This window comes from Benincasa hispida, chromosome 4, assembly GCF_027475165.1.
Source record: "Benincasa hispida cultivar pf3 chromosome 4, pf3_genome.v1.1, whole genome shotgun sequence".
Lineage (NCBI taxonomy): Eukaryota > Viridiplantae > Streptophyta > Magnoliopsida > Cucurbitales > Cucurbitaceae > Benincasa > Benincasa hispida.
In genome coordinates this window covers 57,486,534-57,507,343 of record NC_143481.1, presented here as the reverse complement: position 1 = coordinate 57,507,343, position 20,810 = coordinate 57,486,534, and positions in this window count along the sequence as shown.

Genomic DNA, 20,810 nt, shown 5'->3' with positions numbered 1-20,810 from the left:
CAAGTTTGAGTAAATAGCCAAAATGGTCTATAGTACATAATTAAGGTTGGGTACCTTATTTTGGTAACACTATTGGATGTGGCCTACTCTGTAGTTGTTACAAGTTGTTGTAAATATACTACAAACGAAGTGATACAGATTCGTTCATGTATTGACATAAGGAGTGGGAGCGTCCTATGCAATGAGTTTGCATAAGATTGGACCAAGAAATAAGTCACTATCCATTTATAACACTATTTATTGTATAAGACAAACTATTTCACTAGATGACCTGTGTAACTCGATCTTGATCCTGAACTAACTATGAACTCTTGTTTATTCAGGAATATCCTTAGATTTGCATAGGTGAGGGCTGGCTTAACAGTGTCAGCTCAATAAGCCTCCCATTTCAGGGGTAAGACCGGGAGATAGCTGGGGAAATAGGGTGCAAGATGGAATTCACGCCTAAAGGTTGTTCTCTTAAGTACGCCACCCTCTCACTTGCTTGAAAGGGATTTGGTTTAGTGATTGGATTATAAACCAATTTTTTATTAGATGATCAGTTGGAATTTAAGGAACAAGACATAATATCGAGGGTAAAACAACACATTGACTCCGTCGGTATTACGAACAACCTGTGAAGGGTCGACTTACTGGTTATGGTTATATCATGTGGACATAGATATATCTACAGTGAAAAGAGTACAACTATCAAGCTATAGTGTTGTGATTCGATAGTTAACAAATACTGATTAATTCGATCTAAAGAGTTTAGTAAATTAATCTTAATCGTTGGAGCTAATGATTTGTAGGTCCATAAGGTCCCTCTACTAGCTCATAAAACATGATTACCTTGAATTATTAAATTAAGTGAATTTGGAATGATATCAATTTGAAATGTTCAAATTGAAATTAGGTTTTTTGAGTTTGATTCAAATTAGTTCAAATTCAAATTTAAAGTTTAATTTAATGAATTAAACGAAATTGGAGAGTTTATAATATTTAAATATTGATTTAAGTATTAATTTCGTGAATAGAATTCATGTTTAAAATTAATTGTGTGATTAATTTAATATTTGATATTGAATAATTAATTATTTAAATATTTTTAATTAATTAAAAATCAAATTAATTTCCAATTTTGAATTTAATTTATGAAGTTGAATTTTATATTTTTAGATTTGATTAATTGAGAATTAATTAAATAAAATATTAATTGAAATTAAGAAATTAATTGGAAATTTTGAGAAAGTGGGTTCCCACTTTTCTCAAGCATGAGGTGCTTCTCATGCACAAACACATAAATCCCACTTGAATTAGGAAGTAGTTGATGGATATTAATGAGATTGAAGATGCTTGCATGGTGAAGAAATATAAAACTCTCACAATTTACTCAAATTCAAGGGGCGAAGAAGTGGTTCTTGAGCTGGAAAGAGTTTCTGCTTCATTCATCTTCCTCCTCACACATAAACCCACAAAATTCATTTATCAAATTCACTCAAATTTATGTTCCACCACTCAAATTCAAGGCTGAGAATTGTAGAGAAGATCTCTTGGTGGTTCACGGTTATTTGGAGCTGAATTTGAGTGAAGAACTGCTTGGAATTTAAAGAATTCATCAAGAGGTATGTAACATGAAACCCACTTATGTTTTTCTAAAAATTCATGCTTTAAAACTCAAATTAAATGTAATTATAATGCTTATTGATTCTGTTTGCTTCTGTTGCATGTTTATGTATTCCATCAAGAAGTTACCAATCCTCTCGCTGGCACTTACTGCCTACTAACCTGCTTAACCTAACTTAGAACCCTAAAATGCATATATACTCAACCATAAACTTGAAGCATTAACATTCACTAACAGAGTTGTACATTACTCTTCATTAATACAACTTATATACTTTACATAAGTAGTGAGCCCAACACACTCAACTAGTCCCTACATGACATAATACATGCGTACTACTTTATACATAACCCACACTTAGACTTTCTAACAATTTGGTCTTGAGTGGCAGAGCAACAACAGAGTCGTCTTCTGGGGAGTGACCGCTGCTTGTGGAGAAGACATTTAGACATTATGAGCTAGATGCCCAATGAGTGACTAACCTTTGAAACATAAAAAACATAAATATCAATCATACTTAACAAAGAGATCATGAATTGAAAACCATAGCTGAAAACTGAGAAATTAGCCGAGCAAGTATTTACTAAAACTTCTCTACTAGTAACTAAACATAACATAGGAATCATAGACATTAGTTCTGGGAGGCCCTTAGGCCTCAACTTCCACGTTAAATATATTTACAAGAGAGCGATTCCTCTAGTCCGCTCTTTAGCATAACCTTACTGAACTAAAACTTGGTTGGGGGAGGACCCTCCAGTGCAACTTTCACTATAAACTTAGTCAAGGTGTGTCACTTCTGACCATTACATATGTCTTTAACTGTACTCATCGAACATCTTCCATAAAACTTGAAGCATAAAACATAATAACATTTTGTGAAAACTTCCTGAATCTTAGTTGAGAATGAGCATTCATCACTCAAGCTCCCAACGTCTATATCAGGCCAAAAGACCTATACTTCAGCCTCATGTTAATGCAATATGGCCCAGGAGACCCATACTTTGGCTTCTCAAATATTTCCTAGGAGACCCATACTTCGGCCTCTCATTCAAAACTTTCTACGTGCACATGGAGTTACTAAGTATCATCAACACCTTAGGTACTTCCTGGACACCTTCCATTCTTTCAGTATCCAGCGTACTAAAAACATATCATGCTTTAAAATCATACATATTATGAATCTTTCAGAACATAGCTTTAAGCTTGGGATTTGTAGAAACTTAGCTATAGTCTTTAGAACACATGCTTCAACATAGAACACTTAATCTGAAATAAGACTAACATATCACCTTGGCATGCGATAAATCAAGTACATACTTGAGGAGAATGCTAAGCAATCTCATGAACTTAATTGCTTGAAAACATATAAAACTTATCAACAATTATCATTTAAACTGCATGGTTTATCATTCTTTATAGTTCTTGCTAATGCAGAACGAACTCAATGCATAGCATTCTTCATTAACAAGTTTTACTAAAACTTGAGTTCATCTCCTAGGATGCGGCTCCTCTATCCATCACCTTCACAGTCCCACTGGCTCTATACGTAGCCAGGATCCTATCATCAACCGTCTCTAAGCTCGGTTACCACTTTGAGGCATTGAGCTAAACATACTTTATTAGGAGTCCTTCACATAAACATCACACTTAGCTTTGTTTGATAGACATAGCTTTCCCTAATAGCTTACACTAACCATTCAGGCTTTGTCTAGGGCAACATACTTCATAAGCACTAGGCATTAATCACTTAAGAACATCATGCATGGATCATACCCATCCATACTTTATAAGTTATTAATCTATCAAGCATTCGTAAACATCAGTAAAGAAAATAGCTTGGCAAACGTTTGAGGCTAGCTATCAATAAGTAACTTCCATTAAAGCATGACTTGCTAAATCATTCATAAACATTTGTAAACATTAGAGTCACTCACAATCTTTGGGAAATCTTCCCAAATCCAAGCTGCTCTTCACTTCAAATCGATAGTGAACCACCAAGAAATCTTTTCTTCTATTCCCAGCCTTGAATTTAAGTGGTAGAACTCGAATTTGAGGGAATTTGGTGAAGGATATTAAGGATTCTTGTGAGGAAGAAGATGAAGTAGCAGAAACTATTTTCAACTGAAGCCCCACACCTTTCTTCTTTAAAATTGGGAGTTTTATATTTCTTCAGCATGCAATTATTCCTCAACCATCAAATGGCCAATACCTACTTCTTAATTTAAGTGGGATTTGTGTATGCTTGTACGAAGAACACCTCCTATTCAAGGTGTATTGTGGGCAAAACCTATGTAATCCAGTTTTTTCAATTTTTTCATTTCAATAATCAATTAATTCAAAATTAATAAAAAAAATTGATTTAATTAATTCATAATCAAAAATCAATATTCAATTTCTTAAATTGAATTTAAAAATTTGAAATTAATTTGAATTTTAATTAATTAAACATATTTAATTAATTAATTAATTTAATATCAAAATATCAAATTAATCACACATTAAATTTAAACATGAATCTAATTCATGTAATTGATATTTAAATCAATATTTGAATATCATAAACTCTCCAATTTTGTTTAATTTTAATAAATTAAATGTTAAATAATTATATTTATACAAACTCTAATTTCAATTTGAGCATTTCAAATTGATATCATTCCAAATTCACTCAATTTAATAATTTAAGGTGTTCATGTTTTTACGAGCTAGTAAATGAACCTTATGAACCTACAGACCATGAGCTCCAATGATTAAGATTAATTGGCTAAAACTCTTTAGACCAAATTAATTAGTATTCGTTAACTATCAGGTCACACTACTATAGCTTGATAGTTGCACTCTCCTCATAGTAGATATATTTGTGTCCACATGATTTAACCATAACTAGTAAGTCGACCCTTCACAGGTTATTCGTGATAACGACTGGGTCAATATGCTGTTTTACCCCCGATATTACATCTTGTTTCTTAAGTCCCTACTAATCCTCTAATGAACAATTGGTTTGTGACCTAGTCACTAAACAAGATCCCTCTCAGCCTAGTGAGAGGGTGGGGCTCCTTGTTCAAGACTTCGATTAAGTACTTAAGAGAACAACCTTTCCCCTATCCCTTAATCGGATAGGTATGAATTTCATCTTGCACCCTATGTCCTCAGCTATATACCGAGTCTTACCCCTAAAGTGGGAGGCTTATTGAGCCGACGCTATTGAGAGAACTCCCACCTATGGAAATCTAAGGATAATCCCGAATAAACAGGAGTTTATAGTTAGCTTAGGATTAAGAATGAGTTACCTAGGTCATGTAAGTGAAATAGTCAGTCTTATACAGTAAACAACGTTATAAAGTAAAAGTGACTTATTTATTGGTCCCATATGTGCAAACTCATTGCATAAGACACCCCCACTCCTCATGTCACTACATGAACGAATCTGGATCACTTCGTTTGTAGTATCTTTAAAACTACTTATAATAGCTACAGAGTAGGCCGCATTCAATAGTGTTACCAGAATAAGGTACCCAAACTTAATCAAGTACTATAGATCGTTTTGGCTATTTACTCGAACTTGATCCATAGTTTATTGGATTTAGACTTTATGAATGCAATTAATAGATTCAATATCTTTATTGAACAAATGTTGAATAACATCTTTATTGATAATAGAATATGTTTAATTTTACAAACTACGAGTTTTAGGAGATAAAACCAAATCGTAAGGGGACCTCATGGAACTACAGATCATGGGCTCCAACAATCCGCGATTAACTGGCTAAACTCTTTAACCTAATTAACCACTATTCGTTAACTACCGGGTCACTCCACTAAAGCCCAGTAGTTGCACTCCTCATATTGTTCGTAATAACGACTGGTTCAAAAGCTGTTTTACCCCCGAGATTACATCTAGCTTCTTAATCCCCACTAATCCTCTAATGGACAATTAGTTTTTCATCCAATCACTAAATCGAGTCCCTCTCGGGCCAATGAGAGGGTGGGGCCCCTTGTTAAAGACCCAGAGTCCGCACTTAAGGAAACAACCTCTCTACTATCCCTAAAAGCGAGAAGGAGCAAATTCCATCTTGCACTCTATGTCCCCAACTATCTACTTAGTCTTATCTCTGAAATGGGAGGCTTATTGAGCCGGTGCTGTTGAGCCAACCCTCACCCATACAAATCTAAGGATAATCACGAATAAATAGGAGTTCATAGTTAGCTCGGGATTAAGGTCAAATTACGTAGGTTATTTCTTTAAAATAGCCAGTCTTAAATAATAAACAACATTATAAAGTAAGAGTGACTTAATTCTTAGCCCTATCTTATGCAAACTGATTGCATAGGATGCCCCCACTCATGTCAATACATGAACGAATCAGGATCACTTTGTTTGTAGCACTTTACAACAAAATGTAACAATTACAGGGTAGGCCACATCTGATAGTGTTACCAGAGTAAGGTACCCAGCCTTATCCATATACTTTAGACTGTTTTGACTATTAACTGAACTTCATCCATTCTTATGTCTCCACATAAAGTTCATGTATTTAAATAATAGCCATGGATCTTTAGTTATTGGATTTAGACTTTACAAGTGCAATTCAAATCTTCAATAGAATTTTTATTGAATAAAACGTCAATAACATCTTTATTGGTAATAGAATATGTTTAACATTACAAACATCGAGTTTTAGGATATATAACCCAACATTTTTATGCTTTGATCATAATTGATGTCGACTGATGTCGACCTAGTGGTGATAGATTGATTTGTTGCAATATTGATATATGTGTGATATTTTTTTGAAGTGGCACAAACACACACGTCAAATTAACAAGAAAGTAAAACGGTCAAGAGACTAAGTATCATCCTCTAGGAAATTGGTTTGACTCTTCTAGCTATTTAGAGATCCTTCTAATTTTATTTAGGAAACCAGACTGTGATGGAAACTTAACTAATCTAATCCTAGAAAGAAAATAAATATAACACAGGGGTGAAACTAGGCAAAGACACATCTTAGGGTATGATTTCATTAAATGGATTAACTGAATTAATTATCTAGACTTCAGATTGATTTTATGCTAGTCATAGACTTAGGAGTCTTATATCCAAGTATCCTCTTCTGAACTCTACCCTTTCTAATACCTAACCATTAAATTCAGTTCCTTACAACTACTTGATTAGTTACAACATTAAGTTTCTCCATTGTTACTCTATTAATCTCCTATCACCATTGTGCATATTTGACTAACAGTTTGACATGCTAGTCAAAACATAATTACTGAAGTGATACAAACCTCATGCGAAACTGGCCTGATTAGTAAAGTGATCCACATATGTCAAGTTTGCGAACTAATGCTTTATTGTGACATAAGCTCATCATATATAAGACAGAACACCATGAGAGCTAGACTGAATTCAGGAACAAATAAATTAAAGCAACTAAAAGAACATAAAACTTGAGCTTCCTCCCAAGAAGCACTGAGTTTAATGTCTCGAGGTAGACGACATGGGAGATTATATGTCAAGGCACGTAAAAATTCTCCCATTTTTCAGGCACCTTCTTGCTCGAATCAATATAACCTACAAATTCTTGTAGGCTCACCATCTTTTCTTAAGCTCCTGAAAGCAGACATTTTTTTTTTTGGGATTTTTAATTTTTGAAAAATAAAAAGACTAAAATTAAAAGCAGACACAAATTGACAAGCCTCGTAAGAACATGGAAGGGAAAAATCAATTATATGACAACTCTTAAGCGATGGAACATAAAGCTTTTCAACCTTAACCTTAATCACCTGAGCTTCCTCATCTAAATTAAGAACAATTTCTCTATCAATCTCACTAACCAACTTTTGGGTTGACTTTAATGCTTCCAACTCATCTTCACCATCAGAATCTAAAATAAGTGATCTTCATACCTTAGTGGCATTGGAAATATTTTTCTCATGTAAGGCTCTAAATGTGTCAACTATCAGACTAAGTTGATCTCTTATACTTTTAAGGGCTGCCTTATTCCCTACCACTTGGGCTTCTATCCTATCCAACCTCTCCCTCTCTTCCATGCAAAAACTCCTAAGTTTGGATTCTAAGATAATCTCTTTTAACTAGTTCTTTAGTGAAGGTTTTCCCTCTATTGGGGTTTGATGAACATAATAACACATATGGTCATGGGAAGGATAACTAATAGGATAAAAGTATGGGTTGAAAGGCACTGTGGTGGTGGTGGACCTAAGTAAGGTTGGTAAAACCCATAAGGCCACCCAAAATTATCGTAAGACATAATTGATCAAGCAACCACCACAACAAATCAATCAAGAAAAGACTCAAACAAAACAAAATCAAAGTCAAAATAAAAAATAATAATCTACACCGTAAATTAAGATTAGCCAAATCTCTTAAATATTAAAAGAAATCTAAACACAATTCCCCGACAATGACACAAAAAACTTGATGTGGTGCAAGTGCATATGTCAAATTATAATAAAATAAAACGGTCAAGAGACCGAGTATTGATAGCACCGGAAATGCGCTATGTTCCTCTACTTAACTCGGGGTTGTTAAGCTACTTAATATGTTTCAATTGATTTTTTTGTAGGACTCGAGTGTGATGGAACATGAGACATAAGCAGCGGAATAAGGATCTAATTACAATCTAATTGCTTTTAATTAAAAGGAAACTAGCATGCAAATGAAGGAAAAACAGTAAATTAATTTGGATAGGATATAACCTTTGTATCTCCCGAAAAATGCTTCTCCTTGCTGAATCTCGACCCGAACACTTTCGGACCACCACTAGAGCTGACCTACTATCCTATGGACTCAGAACCGGGTTGTGGGACCCAATGGATGAAGAACCCGAGAGAGAGAAAAATAGATGGAAAAGAAGATGGAATTTTTGGGTTGGGTTTGGGTTTTGAACTTCACTCAAAAAATTGATTTTTCCAGCCCAAATTTAGAAAACAATTTTGGCAAAAATGGCAAAAGTTTTTAATCCAAATTAGAAGCCCATATTTATAGAAAAAAGTCATGCAACAATTGCATGAAATAAATTCATAAAAACCAATACTTAGAATCCACTATCTAAGTGGGCTTAATGTGTCCACTATAAGCCAACAGCTAGCCCACTATTTTGTTAGTGGAATTATCCAATAAAAGTTTGGATTTTCCCACTAACTTTAGTCAGAGGGCAAAATAGTCATTTTGTCAAACTCAAACTTTGACCAAAAAGTCAATATTTTGACTTTTTATGATTTTTTCCGTGTTGACTAATTTTGACCTCCCGAGCATGAATCCACATTCATTTTCTCGAAATTCAAATCACATTTGAATATAAGGTCGGTCAAAGTTTGACTTTTCAAAATCAAAAGTCAACTCTTTGACTTTTTACATCTTTGACCATTTCCATTATTTCCGAGCTTCCGAATATGAACGTATTCATATTCTTGATATTTAAATCACATTTAATCATTAAAGTTGTATCTCTAAAATGAAAATCGACTACTATATCACATATACTTGTCGGTTTCTCTCTCTTCACCTCATTCGAACAATTCGAATCATTCTATCATATTGTTCTAAGTTTATTCCATATGAGCTAGTAGGGGAACCTAATGGACTTATAGATCATGGCCTCCAACGATCTAAGATTAGCTGGCTAAAACTCTTTTAGATGGAGCTAATCAACATTCGTTAACTAACGAGTCATTCCACTATAGTCCCGTAGTTGCACTCTTGTCACTATAGATATATTTGTGTCCATTTGATATAACCATGATTAGTAAGCTAATCCTTCAACAGGTCGTTCGTAATCTCGGCTCGTTCATAAAAATCGTTTTACCCCCAAGACTACATCTTGTTCCTTAAGTTCCACTGATCCTCCAATGAATAGTTGGTTTAAGGTCCAACCTATAAACTGAACCCCTCTCGAGCCAAAGAGAGAGTGGGGCCCCTTGTTCAAGACCTGGATTTAGTACTAAAGGGAACAACCTATCTACTATCTCTATAATGGGTAGGAGTGAATTTCATCTTTCACCCTATGTTCCCAGCTATCCACCTGATCTTACCCTTGAAATGGGAGGCTTATTGGGCCAACGACAATGAGCTGCCCTCACCTATGTGGCTCTAAGGATAATTCCGAGTGAACAGGAGTTCATAGTTAGCTCATGATTAAGATTAGGTTACCTAGGTCATAAATTAACGAAATAGTCAGTTTTATACATAAAACGACTTTAGAACGTAAAAAGTGACTATTTCATGGTTCAGTCTTATGCAAACTCATTTCATAGGATGCCCCCATTCACATATCTCTATATGAACGATTCAGGATCACATCGTTTGTACTAACTACAAAATGGGCCGCATCCATAGTGTCCCCAGAATAAGGCGCCCAACCTCATTCATATACTATAGACCATTTTGGCTATATATTTGAACTTGATCCACATTTATGTCACTACATAAAGGTCAAACTACATTAAATAGCCTCAGGACCTTAGTTTATTGGATTCAAGATTACAATTTCAATAACAATTTTATCAAAAAACAAAACAGAATATGTTTATTAGTTTACAAACTACGAGTTTTAGGACATAAAATCCAACAGAGTGTACAAGCGGTCGAATGAAGCGTTCGGGACAAAAAAGCGCTAAGATGGCCAAGATAGGAGCCAAATTGAACAAATGAAGAAAGAAGACCAACACATTGAAGTATTCTGCCCTATCGAGCGTCGCAATGCTCCTAACAAGAATAAGCCCAACGCTCGCTCGACGCTTGAAGGATGTAGGCTTGGGTGCAGGGAAGCATTGCAATACCGCTTCAGCATTACAACGCTCCAAAGATGGAACAATGCCACCACAACAATGCTAGTGCAATGCTCAATGTGCGACAGAATGGTAGCGTTGCAATGCTCAACCCTAGCGTTGCGATGCTAAGTAGTTTGTTCGGTGTTTATGAATATTGTTTGTGTAGCACAAGTTTACAGGTGATGGTGAATCCAGTGGTCTGCCAAATTGGTGCCATTGTAGGGGAGCCAATGAATTTCTTGATTTTTGAGGCTTGTAGTGATTTCCTTGCTAATCGATTTTCTCTTTTGATGCATGACCCACACTCCCAAAGGTTCTAGACAGTTGTATTTTGCAGAAATATCTAGGAAGGAGCAAAGAATTAGGAGAGAGAGCAAACAACAAGATACACTTGATAGAGATATTTGTGTTGAAGACACATCTAGAGAAGAAAGTGTTCTCAAAACTTTTCCAGTAATGGCTGAACGTGAAAAGACTCTTAGGAAGCTCGCAGCACCAGACTTCACTTAGCATCCCCTATGCATTGCCTATCTTGAAACCATAGGTAACTTCGAGCTTAAATCTTGGTTAATTCACTGACTTCCTGCATTTTCTAGTCTGCAGGGTGATGGCTCGTAAAAGCACTTGAAGGAATTTTATGTGGTGTGCGATGGGATGAGACCAAATGGGGTGACACAAGAGCAGATAAATATGCGGGTATTCCTCATTTTGTTGAAGGGAGATGCCAAGGAATGGCTCTACATCCTTCAGCCTGGGAGCATCACGTCCTGGGAAGAGTTACAGATGCAGTTCTTGGAAAAGTTCTTCCCAGCATCTCGAGCTGCCAGTATCAGAAAGGAGATCTACAACATTATATAATTCGATGGGGAGTCCCTTCACGAGTATTCAGAATGATTCAAAAAGACCTGTGCAAAGTTTCCCCACCGTCAGATCTCAGACCAACTGCAAGAGGAGCCTTAGTCAATAAAACCCCAACTGAGGCAATGAAATTGATAGCTACGATGGCAACAAATTCTCAACAATTTGGCACTAGAGCTGCAGTCAGTGTAAGGTTCACCAACAAGGTAAGTGAACTTGGAAAAGAAATATCTGACTTGGTTTCTATTTTTAAATAGATGATGAAGACAAAGAATGGACAGCCTGCTATTGTTTGCCAAATGTTTCATGGAGCTAGACGTACAACTAAGATTTTCCCCAGTGCTCTACAAGGAGCAATACCTTAGGTAAATGTTGTTGGAGGCTATAATTTCAATGGGTAAATTAGACGGCGGGACCCATTCAGTTAAACATACAATCCTGGTGGAGGGATCACCCAAACTTCAAATGGGGTGGACAGAATGAGCAAGATCAGCCTAACCATGGAGCTTCGTCTAGCTTAGGTATGTCCTTGGAAGATATTGTCAAAAGTCTTGTTGACGACTCTTTTAAATTTCAACAGGATAAAAAGAATGCCATTGATGCTTTGGGGACCCAAGTATCTCAGCTAGCCACTTCGATGAGTAAATTGGAGAGACAGTCTGAAAAACTCCCATCTCAGCCAGAATCGAATCCTAGAGAAAATTTAAGTGCAATAATGCTGAGTAGTGGCAAAGAGTTGGAGCCACTTGCTGAGTAAATAAAAAAGCCAGAGTTGGAAGAACCAGGAACCACTTCTTCAAATTCTATAATCACTCCACTAGAAAAGAAAAAGGGATTATCGGCTCACCCTTTTCCTCTTTTAGATGCTTATGTGCCTAAAGCACCTTCTCCTTTCAGGCTTGCAAGGGCAAAAGAGCCTATGGTAGATAAGGATAAGAAGCATCTGGAGATGTTAAGAAGGGTGGAGATCAATATTCTTCTCCTCGATGCCATTAAGCAAATCCCAAAATACGCCAAGTTCCTTAAGAAGCTTTGCATGAGGAAGAGGCAAGCAAAGAAAACGAGAGAATTGTGGTAAGCCAATCTGCATCTGTGATCATTAAGAAAAATTTGCCTGAAAATCAAAAGAATCCAGGTATGTTTTTTCTCCCTTGTGCTATTGGAAAAAAGAAAATTGATAGGGCCATGCTAGATCTTGGTGCATCCATAAATATTATGCCATATTCAATATACCAAGAATTGAAATTAAAAGACCTGATTGAAACTAGAGTTCTGATTCAATTAGCTGATAGATTTTTTTATTCACCCTTTAAGAGTTATAGAGGATGTCCTAATTTAGGTAATTGCTTTGCTTTTCCCTACTGATTTTTATATTGTTAAGATGGAAAAGCCCACATCTATTTCATCTGCATCAATCTTGCTTGGTCGGCCTTTTATGAAGACTGCCAAGACTAAGATTGATCTGGATGAGGGTACTTTGTCAGTTGAGTTCGACGGTGAAATAGTTAAGTTTAATATTTTTTATGCTATGAGATCTTCCAGCATTGGGCATGTACAGTCTTTGTGCAAGATTGATGTGTTTGATTGTCTTGAGTAGAGGTAGTATGGGACGTCTATGACGTCAACTTAGATGATTCAAATGATTTGATTTCACTTGGAGAGCTTTCCACCTTGTCCATGACAAAATCGATAAGTATGCCTTCTTATTCTAATAGTGAGTCTTTTGACAAGGTGCTTCCTTCTATTGTGCAGGCACCTAAAGTGGAGTTGAAGGAGCTTCTAGACCATCTGAATTACTCCTATTTTGAGGAAGCTGAGACTTTTCTAGTAATCATTTCAAAGAACTTGATTGATGAGCAAGAGAAACAGTTGCTAGAAATCTTGCAGAAATAAAAGTTGGTCATTGGATGGACGTTGGTCGACATAAAAGTTATTAGCCCTGCTTTGTGCATGCATAGAATTTCTCTAGAAGATAGAGCTACGCCTTGTCGACAACCCCAATGACATTTGAATCCTGTCCTAAAAGAAATAATGATGAAAGAGGTCTTTAAACTCCTAGATGCGAGTATTATCTATCCTATTGCTAATAGTGAATGCGTGAGTCTCAAACATGTAGTGCCTATGAAAACTGGTGTTACTATTGTAAAAAATGAGGAGGTTAGTTTAATTCCTGTTAGAGTTCAGAATGGGTGGAGGATGTGTATTGAGTTTCGGAGATTAAATGCTGTTACTAGAAAGGATCACTTCTTCATTCCCTTTATCGATCAGATGCCTAAAAGGTTAGCTGGAAAACCTTTATTCTGTTTTCTTGATGGTTTTTCAGGGTTCTATCAAATCCCAATTAACCAGGAAGACCAAAAAAAGACGACCTTTACATGTCCCTATTGCACCTTTGCTTTCAGAAGAATGCCATTTGGACTATGTAATGCTCCTGGCAGCTTCTAGCGTTGCACGATGAGCATATTTTCTGAGTTTATTGAGAATTGCATGGAGGTATTTATGGATGACTGAACTATATATGGAGATGTTGGGTTTTATGTCCTAAAACTCGTGGTTTGTAAACAATAAACTCATTCTGTAAAGTTGTTATTGAATATATGAATTTCTTATTTCGTTTTAGAAATAAATTCAATAAACTAAAAGATCAATAACTATTATATGAGTACTTGAACTTTATGTAGATATAACGGTGGATTAGGTTCAAGTAAATAGTCAAAGTGATCTATAGTATATGAATAAGGTTAGGTGCCTCATTCTGGTAACACTATTAGATGCAACCCACTCTGTAGTTGTTACAAAGAGTTGTAAAGTGCTACAAACGAAGTAATCTAATTCATAGATGTGATGACATGAGGACTGGCGGCATCCTGTGTAATAAGTTTGCATAAGATCGAACCACGAAATAAGTCACTCTTACTTTATAACGATGTCTACTATTTAAGACTGACTATTTCAAAATGATGACTTTGGTAACTTCACATTAATCTTTAGCTAACTATGAACTTCTGTTTATTTAGGATTATCCATAGATTTGCATAGATGAGGGTTGACTTAACATCGCCGGCTCAATAAGCCTCCCATTTCAGGGGTAAGACCAAGTAGATAGCTGGGGACATATGGTGTAAGATGGAATTCATTCCTACCTGCTTTCAGGGATAGTAGAGAGGTCGTTCCCTTAAGTGCTGACTCTTGGTCTTGAACAAGGGACCCCACCCTCTCATTGACTCGAGGGGGACTCGGTTTGATGATTGGATCACAAATCAATTGTTCATTAGAGGATCAGTGGGACTTAACGAACAAGAGGTAATCTCGGGGGTAAAATAGCCTTTTGACCCAGCCGTTATTATGAATAACCTGTGAAAGGTTAACTTACTAATCATGGTTATATCAAGTGGGCAATGATAGCTCGTAGAAATGTAGGCTTTTGTAGCCTTTTACTTAGAATTATGAGGGCTAAAAAGCAGAATATGCATTGATAATACTAAGAATTCTTGAGAAAAGTGAGCTTGTGCCAATCAACACCAAAAATCCTCACTAACCCTATACCATGCGTTTTTCCTGGTCAAAGTGTTCATTTTTGCAGATATTACAGGAATTGATCGCATGGGTCAGTCCCAGACCTCTGCAAGGTTGAACACATGAGTTGATTAAGTTCGCCACATGGGATGTTGCATCCACAGATTGATAGAAGTCTGCTTGCAAGGTAGATTGAATGTGTTGGCACCTCAAGAGAAGCAAGCACGAACGCTTACCTTGAGAGTATCAATAAGATAAGAGGATGTTGACATTACCCATATCGCTACAAAGTTGGTAGTGAGGCAGAACGCAATCATGAAGGCTGACGGCGTTTGAGATCTATAAATAGCACCTTGGACCTTCACTTCAAAACATCCGAGTTTCTTCCTTAAGGCAGATGCTTGCAATCACAGATGAGAGCATGAGCGAGATTTTGTTTGAGGATTCTTCACCCCCACAACCAATTCCGAATGATGTCTTCGTCGGAGATAGAGCTCGAGAGAGACTTCTCCACCATTCATCCATGGCACCACCACCAGCTTTGATGTAGAGCCTTTCATTTCTTCTCTGATCTCTATATTGTATTACATTTTAGCTTAAGATATTAAGAAATTTTGTAATCAATGCATATCTTAATTCCTTCAATGCCATCTTATTCGTCTTCTTTATCTTTATCATTGTTTACCTTCATCGTTTAGTTATCAAAGGTGATCGCATACTCAATCGTGTAGCCTAGAGATAGGACGCATGTAGCAACCCACCGAGAGGTGTGCGTTGTGCGAGTATAGTGAGTTAATCCCCTTTACTAGGTGTAAGGTTGTAGCAATGCTTGTCTATGGGTTGTTGCTTGTCTATGAGCTAATTAGCCGCATCTAACTGCCCGATAAGGTAAGAGGTGGAATGCACTAAAGTAGTGTATGCATTTTTCCTAGAGATAGGCACGGTCTTATGCTCAACGCAACCATGCACTAAAGAGATATAGGCATGCGGCTGGCCTACAAGAGGTGTGCGATGTGTTAGTGTGGCGAGCTGGGATTACTCTAATGACTTAAGATAATGAACATTACTATGTGTTAAGAGTTGTTCCATATCTACCAATTCTCATCGCAAGTCTTCCATTGCTCAATCTGATTAGTTAGGAGTAGGAGTAGTGTGTAATCCATTAACTTCTTCTTTTTACTTTTATTCATCGCCTCAAACACATTTCTTCACAAACATTATTGAGTTACAAGTCCCTGAGTTCGACCTCGGATCACCCGAGAAACTTGCGTTCTCGTTATACATGGCGAGAAAGTAAGAAAACTTGTGATAGGAACGCATGGTCATTGCATACGAGATTAATGCATATTTTCCATTCTAATGCATGACCACCGACGCATGGGTACATACGCATAGCATAAGACATGCATCATATATGCTTTCCAATTTTTATCAACAGACATAATATACCTACAGTGAGAGGAGTGCAACTACGGGCTTTAGTGTAGTGACCTAGTTAACGAATGGGGGTTAATTCGATGTAAAAAATTTAAGCGATTAATCTCAGATCGTTGGAGCCCATGATTTGTAGGTCCACCATGTCCACTCACTAGCTCACAAACGGATTAGTCTTAGAGTACTGTGATCAGTTGATTTGAAATGTTCAAATTAGAATTAAGGGAATTAGTAATTATATGTGATATAATTACACGTTTAATTTTGGAATTTAACAAAATTGGAAAATATTTTAATATTTAAATATGATTTAAATATTAAATTCATGAATAAAGATTCATGGTAATGGAATTAGTGACAAATTAATTTAATATTTGATATTAAATTAATAAAATTAATAAAATTGTTTAATTAATTTATATATTTTATTAGAAAGTTAATTATTGATTTAATTGATTTTGTAAAATTAATTTCAATTTTTTTATTAATATGTTTATTTTGGTTTGGAAATCAAAATAAAAGAAGAAGATTGGAAATGGAAAATGTGAGATTTTCCCACTAAGGAAGCAAGTTTCTTAGTAATATTTGCACTTCCAAATCCACCTAAAATTGAAAGTAGGTGCTGGATCTCATGCAACAAATGAGTTGCATGATGATCATGCAATATAAACTAGAAATCTGAGTGGAAATAATGCACGCAATTAGTTGCAATTTGTTGAAAAAAGGGTGATTGATGAACTGTTCTTCATATTGTCAAAACCGGAAACCTTCTCTCCTTATTCCCTTAATTCTAGCTTATTTTGAGTCCCACAACTCAATCTAAGGCACCAAGAGGAGAGTAGAAAAGGCCTTGTGGTGCTTCACGAGAAGAAATCAAGGAGATTACAACTAAAGATCGTGAATCAAAGGTACTTCAAAGGTTAGTATTGAAACTCTTTTTTTTTTTCCGTTTATGAGCATGCTTAGTTTGAAGCAAAAATTAATGAATTAGAATGCTCAATGATCCTGTTTTGCTTCTGCTGTTTTCTTCCTGAATCCAACAGGAGACTCATTTGATGATTGCTTATCTAATTTATCTAGGGTGTTGGAGAGATGTATTGAGTCTAACCTTGTGCTTAATTTCGAAAAGTGTCATTTCACAACCTCACATGACATTGTATTACAAAATATTGTTTCTGAGAGTGGCATAGAGGTAGATCTTGCTAAGATTGATGTTATTGCTAAGCTCCCTTACTCCATAAATGTGAGGGAGCTTAGTTCGTTTCTTCGGCATGCAGGTTGCTATCGTAGGTTTATCAGAGATTTTAGCAAGATTGCTCAGCCTATGATCTCTCTCATTCACAAGGATGTGGCCTTTGATTTTAATGATGAATGCAGGAAAAGCTTTGATGTGCTGAAAAACACCTCGTCGTGTACTCAGGTTATTCAGGCTCCTCGTTGGGATCTTCCCTTCGAGATCATGTGCAATGCGAGCGACCATGTTATAGGAGCGATTTTCGGGCAGAAGGTTTTGAGGCAAAATTCACGTGATCTACTACACTTCGAAGACCCTCAAGCCGGCTCAGTGCAGCTACACCACGATTGAAAAGGAGTTTTTAGCTGTTTTTTTTTTTTTTGTTCTTGAGAAATTTTATTCTTATATTATTGGATCTAAAGTAGTTGTTTTTTCTGATCATGTAGCTCTATGCTATTTGATGTCTAGGAAGAAGTCCAACCCAAGATTACCGAGGTGGGTTCTTCTCCTCTAAGAGTTTAACCTGAGACTTCAAGACAGAAAGGGATGTGAGAATGTTATCACTAATCACCTGAGAAGGATTGTAGCTGATGGAGGTTGTCTCTATTCTGATGGAGACGTCCCTGTCCACGCACTGATGTAGGTAGACGGTATTTCTATGATTCTCTGGTATGCGGACATCGTTAATTATTTGACCACTAGTAAGTTCCCTTATGCAATAAACAAACATAGACAAGACAAAATAAAAAGTGAGTCAAAGTATTATGTCTTGGAGGAGCATATTCTTTGGAAATTTTGTGTTGATTAGGTAGTTAGAAGGTCTATCTCTAATGACGAGTTCTTTTCTGTTTTAGAATTATGTCATAAGCATACATTTGGTGGACACTTCAGTCCTAAGAGAACTGTTAAAAAAGTTTTAGATTCAGGTTTTTATTAGGACAATTTATTTAGGGATTCAAACTTTGTTTGTAAGACTTGTGAACGTTGTCAAAAGTCGCAAGGTTTGTCCTATAGGAATGAGATTCCACAAGTCCCTATTCCTTTCTGTGAAATATTTGATGTTTAAAGGATTGACTTTATGGGATCTTTTCCTTCTTCTTGTGAGTTCAAGTACATTTTATTTGCAGTGGACTATCTTTCCAAATTGGTGGAAGCAAAGGCCACTATTACTAATGATGCTATAGTGGTTGCAGATTTCTTGAAGACTAACATTATTTACAGGTTTGGTTTCCCTAAGGCAATCATAAATGACCAAGAATCACACTTTTGCAATCGAGTCATTGCTTCCTTGTTGAAGAAGTACAGTGTACAAAATTATATTGCCATCCCATACCACCCTCAGACGAATGAGCAGGAAGAGGTGTCCAACAGGGAAATAAGACTATTTTGGAAAAGGTGGCCAACCCAAGAAGGAAGGATTGGAGCCTTCGACTTGACGATGCTTTGAGGGCTTATAGGATGGCATTCAAGACTTCTATTGGGATGTCTCCCTTCAGGATGGTCTATAGAAAAGCTTATTGTCTTCCAGTTGAGATCTAACATAACATAAGTGCAACTGGGATTTTGAGGCAGTTGAGGAGGCTAGGCTTTTACAGCTTTAGGAATTGGAAGAGCTTAAGTTAGAATCTTTTGACAATTCTCTCATCTACAAGCAAAGAGCGAAATATTTTCATGACAGGATGATTGCACCCAAGGAGTTTAAGGTAGGGCTAAAGGTACTTCTATACAACTCTTGGTTGATGTTTATGCTTGGTAAACTTCGATCCAAAGTGGCTTGGCCCATTTGGTGTTTCTCACGTTTATCCTTATGGTGTCATAGATATCATTAATCTTGAGATCGGGAAAGTTTTAAAGTTAAATGTGTTGGGGTTGATGCCCTAAAGTCTCATGTCTTGTAGTTTGTAAACAGTTTGTACGAAGATTGTGTTGTTAATATATGATATTTACTTCTCATCTTGTATTTTGCTCAGTTGCTTGTTTTATTTGCTTTACCACAAACCAATAAACATAAAATCCCTGGTTATCTATATGTGACTCAAGCATGTATGTGGTGACATACGAGTGGATCATGTCTTGAGTGACAACCAAAATGGTCTGTAGTATATGGATATAGAAGGAAACCTTATCCTGGTAACGCTACGGACGCGACCCGCTTTGTGGAATGGTCACAAGTGTTGTGACTTGTCATAAATGGTCTGATTCTGATCATTCATGTTGGGGACATGTGAGCGAGGGCGTCTTATACAAAGAGTTTGTATAAGACTTGACCACGAAGTGTTAACGTCTCATTATATAACACCATTCATGACAGAGACTTCACTTTACTAGAATGATCATAGGTAACATGACCTCAATCTTAAGTGAGTTGGGAACTCCTGCCATTGAGGGCGGTCCTTTGATTTGTATAGGTGTCAACGGCCAGGTCGCTGACTCAAACCTACCATTTTGGGGATTCGTCTCATTTGGGAGTTGGGAACTCAGCTACACAAGATGGAATTCACTCCTTCCCCAAGGCAAGGGTAAGTAGATAGATAGCTTCCTTAAGGACTGATTCCGGGGCTTGAACGATGTGGCACCACAAACCTTCTCTTGGCCTGAGAGGTGTTCACACATAGTTGGACTATGTTGTATTGTTCATTAGAGGAATCAGTGGTACTTAAGCAGTGAGATGTAACTACAGGTGCAAAACAGTAATTTGGCCCAGCTGTACTTACAAGCATCTGTGAAGGGTCATCGTACTCATGATTGGTTATATCCAATGGACATAGAAATATATTCGTGGTAAGAAGAGTTCAACTGTTGGTCTTTAGTGGAATGCCTGACAGTTAACGGATGGTAGATCTCGTGGCTAAAGAGTTTAGTCAGCTATTCAAGGACCGTTGGAGCTTTGAGCCACAGGTCCATTAAGTCCCCTGGGTAGCTTGGATAAAGTCGAGAACCAGTGTTTGGATTAATTTGAAATGTTCAAATTGACAAGAGGAGGTTCAATTATATATGATATAATTGGATTGGTTAATTATATATGATATAATTGGATTGGTTAATTATAGATGATATAATTGGCTAAATGTATGAGATACATTATTTTGGAGGAAATTATATATAAATATGATTTATATCAAGTAGAGGAGAAAATACTATAGTAGATATGTGATATCAAACTATAGGTTAAAAATATAATATGATTATATTTATTATTAATTAATTGGTTAATTATATGATAATTAATCCAAAAATCACGTTTGGACATTGGTTAGTGGGAATAAGTCGGTTATTATAACCGATGAATTAAAATGAAAATAGTTTTCATTTTGATCGGTCGTCCAAAAAAGGAAAAGTAAAGCGCGCTGGTGAAAAGAAAATGACTGCTTA